Below are 14,316 nucleotides of genomic sequence, written 5' to 3' on the forward strand. Positions count from 1 at the left end.
CGAATAAAAAAACGGGTCAACCAACCTATTGTTAATCATCGACGTGCTTTTGAGTTAGCTGTTATGAAAAAAAGAAGTTAACGAACAGTCTGATCCGTAAATTAAAGAAACAAACTACACCGGGGCAAAAATAAAGATTCAAAAACTAAAACACTATAGAAACTGGTGTAAGCTGCAAAGGAAAAATGTAATCCGAAATGATGCAGAAAGAACGCTACAAAAAATAAGTCAAAAGAACGCAGTTGAGTTATGGACAATGATTAATGAATTGGATGCTCCGCAGGAAGCCTTCATGGCCAAACCAGTTTCGGCATCTCGGTGGATATCCCATTTCTCAAAGTTTTTTTACAACATCTTGGAGAAACAAACGAGAAAAGAGCAGTCAACCATGGGAAGACCTACACATCAACCTGGAGGGTATCAGGTAATAAAATTGTGGCAAAAATGTCACGGTAAAAAAAATATCACAGCAAAAATGCTGTTGTTTGACCCGGTAAAGGTGTGCCCCATTATACCATTTAAGGGGAGCGGGGTTTGCGGGGGTGTCCCCCGCTCCCCTTGAATGGTATAATGGGTCCAGGGGTTGCAGGGGTGTCCCCCCGCATGTTTTACATGGATTGCGGTGCAAAAACCACAGCATTTTTGCCACGATATTTTGTTACCACTGCAATTTTTGCCGCGATTTTATCACATGGAACCCCTGGAGTCAGTAAAAGATATGATACTGAAATTAAAGAATTCTAGAGCTCCAGGTCCTGATGGGGATGACAAATGCCCTACTCAAAGAAGATGCTTACCAATGGTCAAAATTTCTTATGTATTTATTTGAATACATAATGAAAATCAAAGCAGTTCCAATCTCATGGAAAAAGGCAGTGAATGGCCCCGTATATAAGAAAGGATCCTGCTCTGATCCGGGCAACTACCAACCGATGGCGTTACTGAACGTTGCAGGGAAGGTATTTTCCATACTCGTACTCAAAACTTTGGCAAATTGGAGTATGGAAATGAATCGACAGGACGAATGGCAATCGGGCTTTGTGAAAGGTGTGGGTACCTCATTGAACATATTTCTTATGAACAATTTAAAGGCCCAAACGGAAAGAAGCACAGATCAATATATCTATTTGGCTTTCATAGACCTCTCACCGGCATTTGATACCTTCAGCCGGCCAAAACTGTTGGACAAATTGACAAACTGGGGGTGTCTGGGACACATCTTAGAGGCAATCGAAGAGCTACATGCCGAAACTTTGTTACAAGTGAAGCTTGATAGAACGGGCCTGTTAACGAAAGAAATTTGAACTAATAAAGGCCTTAAACACGGGTGCCCGTTGGCACCTGAACTGTTTAAACTGTTCATTGCCGATCTAGAAACAGCCTTTCAGGATATTGGATGTTTCCCGCCTAAGATTGGCACTGTAAAAATACTGCGCATTCTGTATGCAGATGATGTGGTCCTGCTGGATCAGACGCCAGTAGGACTACAAAGACAACTGAACGCATTGCAGCAATACGTGGAGCTGAATGATTTAAAAATCAACCCGCCAAAGTCCCAGGTCTTGACTTTTGGACCAGGCAATAAGAGGCTGCCCAGGAAAGGGAAAACATGGGTTCTTCAAGGACAAAAAAACCGAGAGGTTAACTATTTAATATACCTGGGTTTGTGTTTGAACACAAATAAGAGATCTACCAAGAGTCAAACTTCTTGGAGCTAAAGCCTTCAACCTGGCAAGCCAGGGAAGAATACTGCTGAAGATTTTAAATGTTACCATTAATAACCTTCAACCATATGAAGGCCCTTCCGATACTTAACTATGGGGCAGAGACCTCCTTTACATTTGGTGGAGAAAACTGGGCAAAGATTGAAAGGACGATTTTGGAAGAGACTTCTCCAACTGCCTAACAGTACCCTCATTCAAGCCATCAGGATGGAGTTGGGTCTCACAGCAATGAGTACAACAGTTGTATGGAAATCTCTAGGTCTGTACAGGAAGTGTACGGACGACACCCAACGGGGAGGCTTTGCGGCCTTAGGAAAGTGCTTGTGTCCAAAGAAGATAGAACACTGTCAGAATGGCGAGCAGTTTGTCAAGGAATCTTGAGTCAATTAGATGAATCAGAATAAAGCCTAGATGGGGTTAAAAAAAAAGGTATATGCAAGACTGGTTCATTACCCAGCAAGAATGCCAGAAATTTGAACTTTACGGGAGGCCAATTCAGGAATCGAAAAAGCTGAATAGCCAGCCGAAATATTTAGTGAAATTTCCAAACTGGTACTTCAGGGATCAGTTCCTTAGATTTCGGCTAAATCTATTCCCGACAAGGGAAGTATTGAGCAGGGGGAAGCAGAACGAATCTTTGACCACTTGAAGGCTCTGTAAAGAAGACGATTCATAGGAAACTTTGAAACACTTGGTACTACACTGTTCAGCAATGATAGATGTAAGAATCCTGCTATTGACTGAATTTACTACAAAATATGGCTGCAGGACTATGGAAGAATGTATTTTATTTTTTGTATTTGTAGAGCGTACTACAGCCCAAAGGCATTGAGGCGCTAAGAGGACACGTAAGAAGGCTTGATTCAGGGTTACAAGAATGCGGCCCAAACAGAATATGCATAAAAGTGGAAATAACGCCCTTTTAAACATTGAGCCTCGTTTTGATGGCTTTCTGGAAGGCTGCAGGAGAGTCAATCAACCTTATCTGGGACGGGAGGGTGTTCCAGAAGGTAGCGGCCATAGTTGGGAAGCTGGTGCCACCTGCACGCACTCTGCGTGTGAAAGGAACGGTGATTTGATTGGAATAGCCACTCTAGAAGGTCTAGATGGCGTGTGTCTGATGATCCTTTGTGCTAGGTAAGGGGGAGCCAGGCCGTGGAAACATTTTTGTGTCAAGGCTAGGGTTTTGAAGACCATCCTTTCCTTGACAGGGAACCAGTGTACCTGCCTTCTGACCCCCGAGATATGGTCCCTAAGCGAAATGCCCATTGCGGCCCTCTCTGCATTATTTTGAGCCAATTGAAGTTTTGCCAGATTCTTGTGGGAGGTCCCAACAAAGAGGGTGTTCCAGTAGTCCAACCTCGATCCAGTAATCGCCGTAGCAATAGTGAGGCAGTTCTGTTGGAAGAGGAAGGGTTTGGCTGCGTTGAGCAATTTGGAGTGATATGCTGCAGAAGATGCGATAGCATTAACCTGTATATCCATGGTAATGTTTGGTTTGAGATACCCAACCAGTGTCTTGATGACTTGTGAGACAGTGATGGGGATGTTATCAATGGTGATGAAGCAGTATTTCTTATCCAATTTACCCAAGGTGGAGGGGGAACCAATTAGTAGAAGTTCGGTTTTCTCGCTGTTGAGACATAACCAGTTTTCTGCCATCCCAGATTGGATCGTTGAGTAAATGGAATTGAGGTTGTTCATGTCCGTTGGATAATCATCCGAGAGGGTGATGAGCACTTGAGTGTCATCAGCATAGTTGGTGTATGAGCTGCCCAGGGCGTCCAAGATGCTAAACAGGGGCCTTGTGATGAGGTTATAGAGAGTGGGAGCTATGCATGAGCCCTGTGGGACCCTACATTTAATGGGACTAGGCACATGAGGATTCAGAGAAAACCTTCATCACGCTTTCCTGTAGGAATGAAGTTATCCATGCACACGCCCTCGGGGAGAAGTTGGCTGCGGAGGAGAGATGGCAGAGGGTTTTGTGATCCACCAGATCAAAGGCAACTGAAAGGTATAAAAGGAGGAGCGCAGGTTTGCCTGCGTCTCTGAGGTCATCCATTTGATTTTTTTAGGTCAAGTAGTGCCGTTTCGGTGCCATGTCGTGGCCGGAAGCCGGACTGGCGTACACCAAGAAGGTGTTAGTCTTCAAGGAATTTTTGGACTTGCAGGTAGGCTGCTTTGTTCAGAAATCTTTGCAAACCGGGGACAGTGGTGATGGGCCTGTAGTTCCCTGGGACGAATGGGTTAGGGGAGATTATTTTTTATTTTAATTTTTTTATTTTTTTGAAGCGTTCTGACCCATGCTTCCATGAGTCCAGTCAGGACATGGCCAGACTGGAAGGAGGAATTAATGAAGGCGGTGATAAATGGGGCAAGGGAGTAGGCACAGTCTTTGATGACCTGAACCGGTCAGCCTTTACAATTCGACGGCTTGATGGATTTGAGGAGAGCAATGACTTCGGGTTCACTCGTGTCCGTGAATTCAAACACCAGGGCCTGTCTAGGATGAGTGACTGGGGCAGATGTAGTAGGACTATTAGCCCGTAGATTGGACAGGGCCTTTTGGTGGGGTAAGGTTTTGGTGTGCAAAGTGTCCAATTTGTCAAGCATGGCAGCTTGAATTTTGTTGCACCATGTCACGTCCTTCAAGAGGGTAGAAGGCGGGGGTGAGGGAGTCTCCAGTTCTCTAAAGATGGCAAATATTTCCTTTGTCCCAGATTTAGCATTTTCCATCCTGGAGTTGAAAGAGGTGGCTTTAGCGTGTATGATGGCAGTTTTATAGTCTTTAGATAAATTCTTAAAGGCTGCTTTGGAGGCGTTGTTAGGGTTGTTTTTCCAAGTTGCAAGTGTGCAAGCGCTGCCCTTTTTTTTTTTTTAGAACTAAATATCAGGAGTTCCTGAGTGAACCAGGCATTGCAGTGCTTTGCTTTCTTGGATTTTCTAAGAATGAGCTGAGCGATAGCATCTACCGCTTGGGTAATGACTTTATTCAATGCTGTTGCCAAAAGCTATGGGTCATTAGGGAAGGGGGGCTGGAGGGCCGGTACCAGGAGGTAGGGGGATAGATTCTCCTTAGTGAGCTTCCCGAGAATGCAACTGGTAGAGCGATAGTAGGCTTTGTAGGTCCCTTGGAGGTAGTGATGTCTAATTTTATGCAGAAGTGGTCAGACAAATGAATGGGAGAAATTTCTGAAACGAGGAGGGAACAGTTGTGATGGGATACCAAGTCAAGCGTGCAACCTTTAATGTGGGTCGGCTTAGAAATGGCGTGGGTAAACCCTAGGGTGGTTGGGGCTTTTTGCAAGGCGGAGGCCTTGATATCATTGGGGTCATTAAGCCCTAGATTGAGGTCCCCCACGACCAGGACTTTCGACGATGTTTTAAGGTTATCTGATAGTGCGTGGATCAGGGCCTCATGGAAGCCAGTAGAGGGGCCTCTGGACAGTAGACCAGATGGAAGGCAATAGTACAGTTTGGCGAGAGCTTCAGTTTGAGTAAGAGGTCATCAGAATTCTGACCCAATTCCCCTTGGACCCTTCTGATGGTGAGCATGTCTTTCGCGATCACAGCTACACCACCGCCCCTTTGACCAATTCGTTCTTGCCTAAATATGGTATATCCACAAGGGACGGCAAGGGCAAGGGCAGGGCAGGGCAAGGGCAGGGCCAGAGGTCTCATTTAACCAAGTCTTGCAGAGAAAGAGTAGGTCAAGCTTGTCCTTGATAAGGTCATGAACATCCAGGGTGTGTGCTGGTGGAGAGCGGGAGTTGACCAAGGCACATTTCAGTGGGACATCTGAGACGGCAGAGGAGGTGGCAGAAGTGGGGGGCACGGTGCACGTCTGGTCAGGTGCAGTGGTCCTGAGTTGGAGGGGAGCCTGGCTGATGGCAGTAGCGGAGGCTGTAGTAGTAGTAGTAGTAGTAGTAGTGGTGGACAGGAGTGAAGTGTGGACAGCAGGCATACTATGATGAGTTGCATAACTAACATCACATGACAATTGGGGTGGAAGGGCTACAGGCATAGGGTCAGATCTGGTAACATCACTAACATTACAGGACAGTATTGGTAAATGGGCTGCAGGCATAGATTCAAGGCTAGTAACATTGCTAACAAATGATAATAATGGTAAATGGGCTGCAGGCATAAAGTCAGGGCTAGTAGGATCACAGAGAATATGTGGCAGTGAGTGACTGGCAGCAGTACATGTAGCAGGCCTTGCACATAATAATGAGGATAATTTCATTGGCGCACACCTGGAGGCAAAATGCGTAGTATGCTGGTGCTTGGGTGCTGCAGAATACGGATGCGGGAACATGACCCGATTGCAAGGCATTGTTATTGTCTGTCCTGGCATATTGACCCAGGCCCCGGGACGCATGCAATGCGGGCTGTTGGAGGGCCTGGGAGTTTAGGCGTGGGGTGGGGGTGCAGATGGCGGGAAATCCATAGGGAGGGGTGGCGGGATGGCGCCGCCAGAAAACAAAGACGACAGGAAGGGAGGAAGCGGCACCTGGGTAAGGTGCGAAAGTTATCTGCAGGGGGCCATGCAAAACCCGGCCCCCAGGAAAAGGACAAAGGGGCTGAGAGGTATAAGAAGGGGTAGGTAGTGTAGCAAGGCACAAACTGGGTAAGCTCCTTAGGACCTGGCCAAAGGAAAGCAATTTTTGCTCTTGCGGGCTCAAATTGTTGCTACACTGGAAGTTTTTGCTCTTGCAGGCTTTACTCCGATTAATCAACTACAGGTGGCGGCGGGCGAATCTTGCCTTCGGCGGCGGAGGAGCAGGACTGAAGTCGGCGGTCGGCGGAGAAGGAAGGCCCAGGTGACGGGACGGAGAAGCAGAGCTGCAGCGACGGGGCGACGTGGATCCAGCTACAGCGCGGCACAGGGAGGCGTGTCAAGAACAGGAGAGACGCGCAGCGGTCGCCGAACGGAGGCATTACAGCACGGGAAGACGGTCAGGCCAGCCGCGGGGAGCGGAAAGGACGAACGCCGAAAAGAAACGGAGGTAAAAGCAACAACAAGTGGGCGTGGCCAAGGGATCGGACAACCAGGAAGCGAAAACCCCTTAAAGGGGCAGGCACCAGGTCTAAAACCGAATGCAATCAGCCTCAAATTCTAGGCACCAAGCGCCACAAAGTCGGCGTTTGGTATACAAATTGAAAGACTATTGGGCCTAATATCAAGAAAGGGGAAGTGTTTTCAGGAGAGGAGGCTCGTTACGGAGATCAGCGCTCAGAGTACAATATCACTCCCAGTCCTTAGGAAAGTCGGTGAGAGGAGCGGGATACTACCATCCCAAGGCAACACCTGAGACAGGAAAGCAAGCCCCCAGCCCACCAGGGTGTACTGAATCCTCCAAACACCTTACAAATTGCACAAAAAAAAACTGCAAAAGCATCAGCGTGGATAGAAAAGAAAGGAGGAAGGAGATAGCCTGGCGGAAAGAAGGCTGGAAACAAGGAGGATGACGGAAGAAAGGGCACAGAGGTCCCAGGAATTTAAGGAGTGGGCAGAAATAGCAGAAAAATGAATATGGGGAACAGTGGGTGCTGGATGTGATGAGAAAGGAAGAAAGGGCTAAGGCACTATTCGCCTCTGCTGTTCATAGAGCCCAGCAGCAGTGAAGGAGAGGAGGAGGTGCCCCAAGGGCAGAAAAGGGGGAGAGAAGAACCGAGGGGACCCCAGCCACAACCAGAAGCACCGAGGAAGAAGAAGAAGAAAGAAAAAAACAGAGTTACTCTAAACAAAAATGTGGGGGGAAAAAATTGTTGAAAAGTTAGAAACTTCTGTCACTGGTAAGGGTAAGTCGCCCATAACCAATGACGGAAGGAAACAAGGGGCGAAAAGGGGGCCAGGAGGTTGGGTCATCAGAAGAAATAAGCAGCGATGATGAAGAAAAAGATTGTTTAAAGGCATGGGTAAAGATAAGGGGGGTAGTGAGCAAGGGGAAGCGAAAAGGGGCTGGTGGAGCAGGGGGGGAACCAGTAGAGGCTCCAGTCCCGGCACCACCGGAAGCACTAGTACCAGCGGTACCAAACCAAGGGGGGGCACCAATAGCAACCCCTCCACTACAAATAACAAGCCAGGGGGGGACACCAACAGGGACCCTTCCACTGCAGATATCAACGCAGGGGACTCGAGCAATACCAGTGGCAGGGAATCCTCCCCAAGGGGGGGGTACCACCACAGGTGTTAGGGAATACAAGTGAAGGCCCAACCATGACAAAATATGGCAGGCCATCTTTGGGCAAAGACGCACAAGGCAGGTCAATGAAGGCAATGGCGTGGTATATTAGCGACAAAGTAAAGGAAAAGATATGGAGGAAAGAGTTGATCGATATTTATGCATTACAAGATTGCCAGAAAAGAGGGATAAATGTGCCACCAGAGGACATAAAGGAAGATGAGAAAGGTTTGCTAAAGAAGGGGCCAGTTACAAGAAACTTTGACAATTGGATGGAAGCATTTAATGTAATGTCCATCATACTGCAGAAATTCCCCGAATATATGGGGCGGCATTGGTTTCATACCAACAAAGAGTGTTAAAAGTACACGCGGCATTCGGGGGGGATGCATGGCAGGAATATGATTACGAATTTAGAAAGGAGATGGATTGCTTCCCAGACATGGGTTGGGACGAAGAGAATTATAATCTTTACATATTTAATGTACTAAAGGAGAAATGGGGAAACAAGGAAAGGAACCCAGGGGGGCAACAGAGGAGGCAGTACTGGCAGAATGATTATAGAACAGATTATAGATACAATAATAGAAGGTACGATTACAACTATGACAGAAAAAGGGATCAGCATTTTCGGAGCAGAAACTATGGGTCACAGAGGGGATGGCAGAGCAGCCTACCCCCAACCACACAAGGGGGAGGTAATGGGAGCAGGGGGACAGTACGGGCAGAACAAGGGCAATGCAGAAATTTTGAGAAAGGAGTGCCATGCAGCTGGGGATGGAAGTGCAAGTTCAGCCACAAGTGTGAGAGATGTAAGGGCGACCACAGCAGCTCCAAATGCACAAGACCGGCAGCAACAGGCAACAGGAGCAATGAAAAAGGAACTAGGGGCTGGAACGAGAAGGGATTCACTCCGGTAGAAATTGACAGAATGGAGAGGTGTTTGTTTATGTTTATTTATTTGATAATGCGCACAAAACCCAAGTGTAGCTGGGCGCAACGGGTGCAAGGTTACTTAAGCTTAGGTTACATACATACGGAGTGTATTCCCGGACCAGCAAGCAGCAAACATGATCAGACAGGGGTTTGTAGAGGGTTGTCACATAATCTAAAATCAGCCACAGAGAACAAGGACATGGTAACCAGAAAGATCCAGAAAGAAAGGGAGCTAGGTAGGATAGGGGGACCGTTTGCCACAATGCCATTTGAAGAGTTCATATGTTCACCACTGGGACTGGTACCAAGAAAAAGAGAAGGGGAGTTCAGGTTAATACACCACTTATCATACCCCCCGGGGGCGTCTGTGAACATGGGGATTTCACAAAGTGAGGCAACGGTAACCTACTCTGATTTTCAGGAAGCGGTGGAGCTAGTGAGGAAGGCAGGAGAAGGGGCATGGATGGCCAAGGCAGATATCAAATCGGCATTCAGACTATTGCCGGTGTAAAAGAGGTGGAAAAAATTGCAAGTGGAGAAAAAGTGTGAAATTTCTCAAAGGGGCATTTGCCAAAAGGAAAAACGTAAAGTGGTAAAAGAGGTGTTGGCGGAAACGAGCGTTAAGAGGTGGAAAAAATTGCTATTTGAAAACAAGGTGTGAATTTCTCAGAGGGGCATTTGCCAAAGGGAAAAAGAAAAGTGGTAAAAAGATGTGTTGTAAAAGAGGTGGAAACATTTTTTGTTGATAAAGGTGGGAATGTCTCAAAGGGGCATTTACCAAAGGAGAAAAGGAAAAGCTGGTTGGTGGAAACAAGGTAAAAGAAGTAAAATTGCAATTGAAGAAATGTGTGAAATTCTTGAAGAGGAATTTGCAAAGGGAAAAAGAAAAGATGGGCGGCGGCGCACCACAAAAGTGTCGGGCATACGGAACCCAACCGACCGCACTAGAATAAAATATGCTATGAGAGGAGGGGCTAAATTAGAGGGGAAGAAGCCAGGTAACAGTAGTCGGGTGAGCTTTGGGAAGCTGATAATTCTGTTAAAAGTATTACGAGAGGCAAGTAGCAGCACGGGCGAAGCCGCGCGGTTCAGGGCAGCACCTTGCGCTGGCATATTACGGGGCTTTCAGGGTAGGGGAGCCGGGGGCCAGTAATACGGTGGTAAGAGACAGCCTGGCAAGGAGGGATGTTAGTATGGGTGACAAGGGGATGCCTATAATGTTAGAGAAAGCTAAAACATACCAAACGGGAGAGAGCAACAGACCAAAAGTACAGGAGAGAGAAGGACCACTGTCCCAGATGCATCACACAAGAATTCCTAGACCCCTGACCAGAGGTCGACGGGCAGCTATTAATGCATAGGGACGGCAGTGATTACATCCTGTTGAGGCCTCCCAGGGATGCACCGGGAGGACATTCACGACTGGCTGTCGATCCGGATAGTTTTCAGAGGAACATTTGCGAGCCGCGGCATAGCATAGCCCGCAGCTGGCGTAAAACCGAGAGGAGGCACACAATATGTACATGGGGTGAAGAGCTCAGGAACAAGGAAGTAACAGCCTGGTCCGACAATATGGCAGTGGTGAACGTATTAAATAAGGGAAGCGCGGGTAGCCCAGTAGTGTTGCAACTATTGCGGGCCATCACAGGGTAATGTCTACATAAGAATACAAACATAAGGGCGAGACACAAAGCTGGAGAGGTAAATGTGGTGGCTGATGCCTTGGTTACCAGACATTTGATCGAAAAAAATTGGTCGACTGGACAAATGGTGGAACCAATTTGGTCGAAAACCAAATGGTCGAATTTTTTATTTTTTTATTTTTACCCCTTTTTTTGGGGGGGGGGTCTCCCCAACCCCCTTTTTTTTTTTTTTTTTTATAAAAAACCCTTTTTTTCCCTAAACTACAACCTTAAAAATATATATAGAAATAAAAAAAAAATTTCGACCATTTGATTTTCGACGAAATTACGTCGACCAAATGTCCTGTCGACCAATTGTTTTCGATGAAATGTCCGGACACCTGATGCCTTGTCTCGTTTTCAGTGAAAAAAATTCAGGGAGCTGAGACCCGATGCCAACAAGGAGAAAACGCCCACGCCAAGCAAGGCATGGGTCCCGCTGGAAGAAAGGTTAAAGAAATAACGGTTGGCCAAAAGGTCGACTCAGGAAAAACCAAAACACCACAGGGAACGGAGCGGGTCATCGACAAATTGACCAGGAACGCCCTAACATACAAAGACGGGTAAGCAATATGAGAAGCATGTAAAAGATGTATTAACGGAAACGGGAGCAAGACATGTGGGGGATATCTCAACTGAAAAGATGTGTGAATTTTTGGAGAAGGCATTTGCCAAAGGTAAAAGGAAAAGCTGGGCGGCGGCGCTTCTGGCTGCAGTGGCATCCACTACAAAAGCGGCAGGCATGGGAGATCCAACAAACAGCCCTAGAATAAAATATGCTTTAAAAGGTTGGGCAAAATTGGAAGGGAAAAAACCAGACAGCAGAGAGCCGGTAAACTTTGGGAAGTTAGTGATATTGCTGAGAATGTTAGAAGAAACATGCACTAACGGGTATGAAACAGCTTTGTTCAGGGCAGCATTTGTGCTGGCATATTATGGGGCGTTTAGGGTGGGTGAGCTAGTGGCCAGTAACACAGTAGCAGGGAATGGCCTGGCTCTAAATGTTGTCAGCATTGGAAGCAAAGGGGAGAGTGTTAAGTAGTAAGCCTGAGACACCAGAGTATTTTGACAAATGATATTTATTTTGACAGCACTTCAGGTTGCAAAAAGGGGGTTCTGCAAAAAGTCTCAATTCAAAATTAAAGTGCCAACCAGGCTTCTCAGAATTCCCTTTTTCCGAATGCGACCAGAATCATAGGTTAAGGTTTACCTCCAAGAAAACTATATCATACCATAAAGGAATACAATAGACCGGTATGTTTAAACAAGGCAGTTCGTCACAGCCATTCAAATATTCCAACTCCCCCCCCCCCCCCCCCTCAGTTTATACTGTGACCTCACGGGTTAAAGTGCTCCGTTAGCACCTTTGTTCGTGCCGTGTTGAGCGGTTTCTTTCACATGCTCGTCTGAGCACCCGCGGCAGAGAGATCCAGCCTTTGATTGCGAGCTGGCGTGTAAAGTTCCTCCAGTATTCTTGCCGTCCTTGAAGTGAAAGAACAAACTCAAAAACTCCAGTATTTGTATCACCTTGTGAACAGTCCCTCTCGTGGTGACTGCGCTCTGCTCCGCGCACAGTGTTGTAAGGGTTCGTCCTGCGGAGTTCCCTTCTTCCTCTTCCTGTGAGCTGGTCTCTTCCCACTCGGAATCCACGCCGGCCGTCGCCTTCCACTCCTGAAAAATGAGACACACGTTGAGGCGTTTAGTGTAGCTTTAAACCCGTGTGCCCCTCCTCCTCCCCAGCAATTATCACAGGTGCTGCCTCTGGGCGCAGTACAGCCGATGCTAATTCCCCTCCTCCCTGCTCCATACACGCGGAATCAGCGTTAGTTTTAACCCTTAACTGTGAGAGTCCATTCATATAAGGAAATTTGGATTTTCGCCTTCTTTCCCTGCTTTCTTTTCCCCGTTGCTGGCTTTTATATAGAGAATGCACCTGTTGAGGCATTCTGGGAGTTGTAGTCCGTGTCGTTACTGTAGCAATCATTCCGCCTGCTGTGATGTGAGAGATCTGCCCCTTTGTACTGTTCTGTTCTTTATCACTTTCCGATCACCTGTCCGCTGTTACAGGTTCTCTATCACAGAGGAATAGAGCTCAACTGCATCAAAGAAAGAGATCATTGTCCCAGATGCATAACCCAAGATTTCCTGATCATCAGACCAGAGATAGAAGGCCAGCTGTTAATACACAGAAACGACAGTGCACTCAGCAGGTACAAATTTCAGGCAGTGTTCAAGCAGGTGATGGCCAAAGCAGGTTGGAATCCAGCCGAATTTGGTACACACCCGTTCAGGATAGGGGCTGCCACATCAGCATGGGCAAGGGGCCCGGGAGCAGAGGGGGCGAAGAAGATCAGGGGGTGCACCTCGGGGGGGAATGACTTGGTGAGCACAAATAGGGGAGAACTAGAGAGAAAAATCTGCAGTTCACTAAACAGCATAGCCCACTGTTGGTGGAAGACAGAAATCTTTATGTCAGAAGTAATTCCACAGAGGATCTGGCATGGTGCACAGAGGAGGCACGCGATAGAAATAGCCAGGAAAAACTGAATAAATCAATAGAAAAATATTGCAGCAGCACAGGACTCCAATTTTTAAGGCATGAGTTATACCAGAACAATCCTGACATGTTCCATCAGGATGGGGTGCACCTTTCAGCAAAAGGGATGGGGGTGTTTACAGAGAACATCTTTATGGCCCTCAAGGAACGAGGCTGTAGGTAGAAAGCTTTTGGGGGGGAACCTGAGTGGGCGTGGTACGGACACACACAGGTGTGGCGGCATGTGCCCAGGGACGAAGGCCCAAGGAGGAAAAGGACTCGGAACAAACCTTGGGCAACTCCGAAACTGGGCACAGTGTGCCCAAAAGCAGATCACTATGTATTGTTTTTCTTGTGTTACGTATTTTCTGCAAGAAAATAAAAATGCCTACAGCCTACTATATTTCCACAAAAACAACTAGTCTGTGATATTATTTGTGATGTTATTGCTTGCTTAGGGGTCTGGGAAGGGGAGCAAAGGGAGCCCACACTACTCAGCCTATGACCCAGGCCCCGGGACGCATGCAATGCGGGCCGTTGGAGGGCCTGGGAGTTTAGGCGCGGGGTGGGGTGCAGATGGCGGGAAATCCATAGGGAGGGGCGGCGGGATGGCGCCGCCAGAAAACAAAGACCGAAAGGGAGGAAGCGGCACCTGGGAAAGGTGCGAAAGTTATCTGCAGGGGGCCATGCAAAACCCAGCCCCCAGGAAAAGGACAAAGGGGCTGAGAGGTATAGGAAGGGGTGGTAGGTAGTGTAGCAAGGCACAAACCAGGTAAGGAGCCTACCTCTCACGGGTAAGCTCCTTAGGACCTGGCCAAAGGAAAGCAATTTTTGCCACCCATCCCGCCCTGCAAAAATAACGGAAAAAGAAGGAAAGGAACAGAAAAAGGAACACCAAGGAACGCAGAGTATTTTCTTCGTACACGGTCCAAAACAAGTCGTAGGCGGCATGTGCCGAGGGACGAAGGCCCAAGGAGGAAAAGGACTCGGAACAAACCTTGGGCAACTCCGGAACTGGACACAGTGTGCCCAAAAGCAGATCACTATGTATTGTTTTTCTTGTGTTACGTATTTTCTGCAAGAAAATAAAAATGCCTACGGCCTACTATATTTCCACAAATACAACTAGTCTGTGATATTATTTGTGATGTTATTGCTTGCTTAGGGGTCTGGGAAGGGGAGCAAAGGGAGCCCACACTACTCAGCCTATAACATTCTGAGCGCATGCACCCCTATGAAGCGGCTTG

The 14,316-nt window shown here is 47.4% G+C and overlaps 1 protein-coding gene across 1 annotated transcript in view; it reads left to right on the forward strand.

Moving 5' to 3' along the window:
* The window catches only part of PNPT1 (polyribonucleotide nucleotidyltransferase 1), a 1,336,943-nt gene that overhangs the window by 516,151 nt on the left and 806,476 nt on the right, over positions 1–14,316 (forward strand). The gene's annotated exons all lie outside the window — the stretch shown is intronic.

This window comes from Ambystoma mexicanum, chromosome 4q (genome assembly GCF_040938575.1).
Source record: "Ambystoma mexicanum isolate Mex_15411 chromosome 4q, UKY_AmexF1_1, whole genome shotgun sequence".
Lineage (NCBI taxonomy): Eukaryota > Metazoa > Chordata > Amphibia > Caudata > Ambystomatidae > Ambystoma > Ambystoma mexicanum.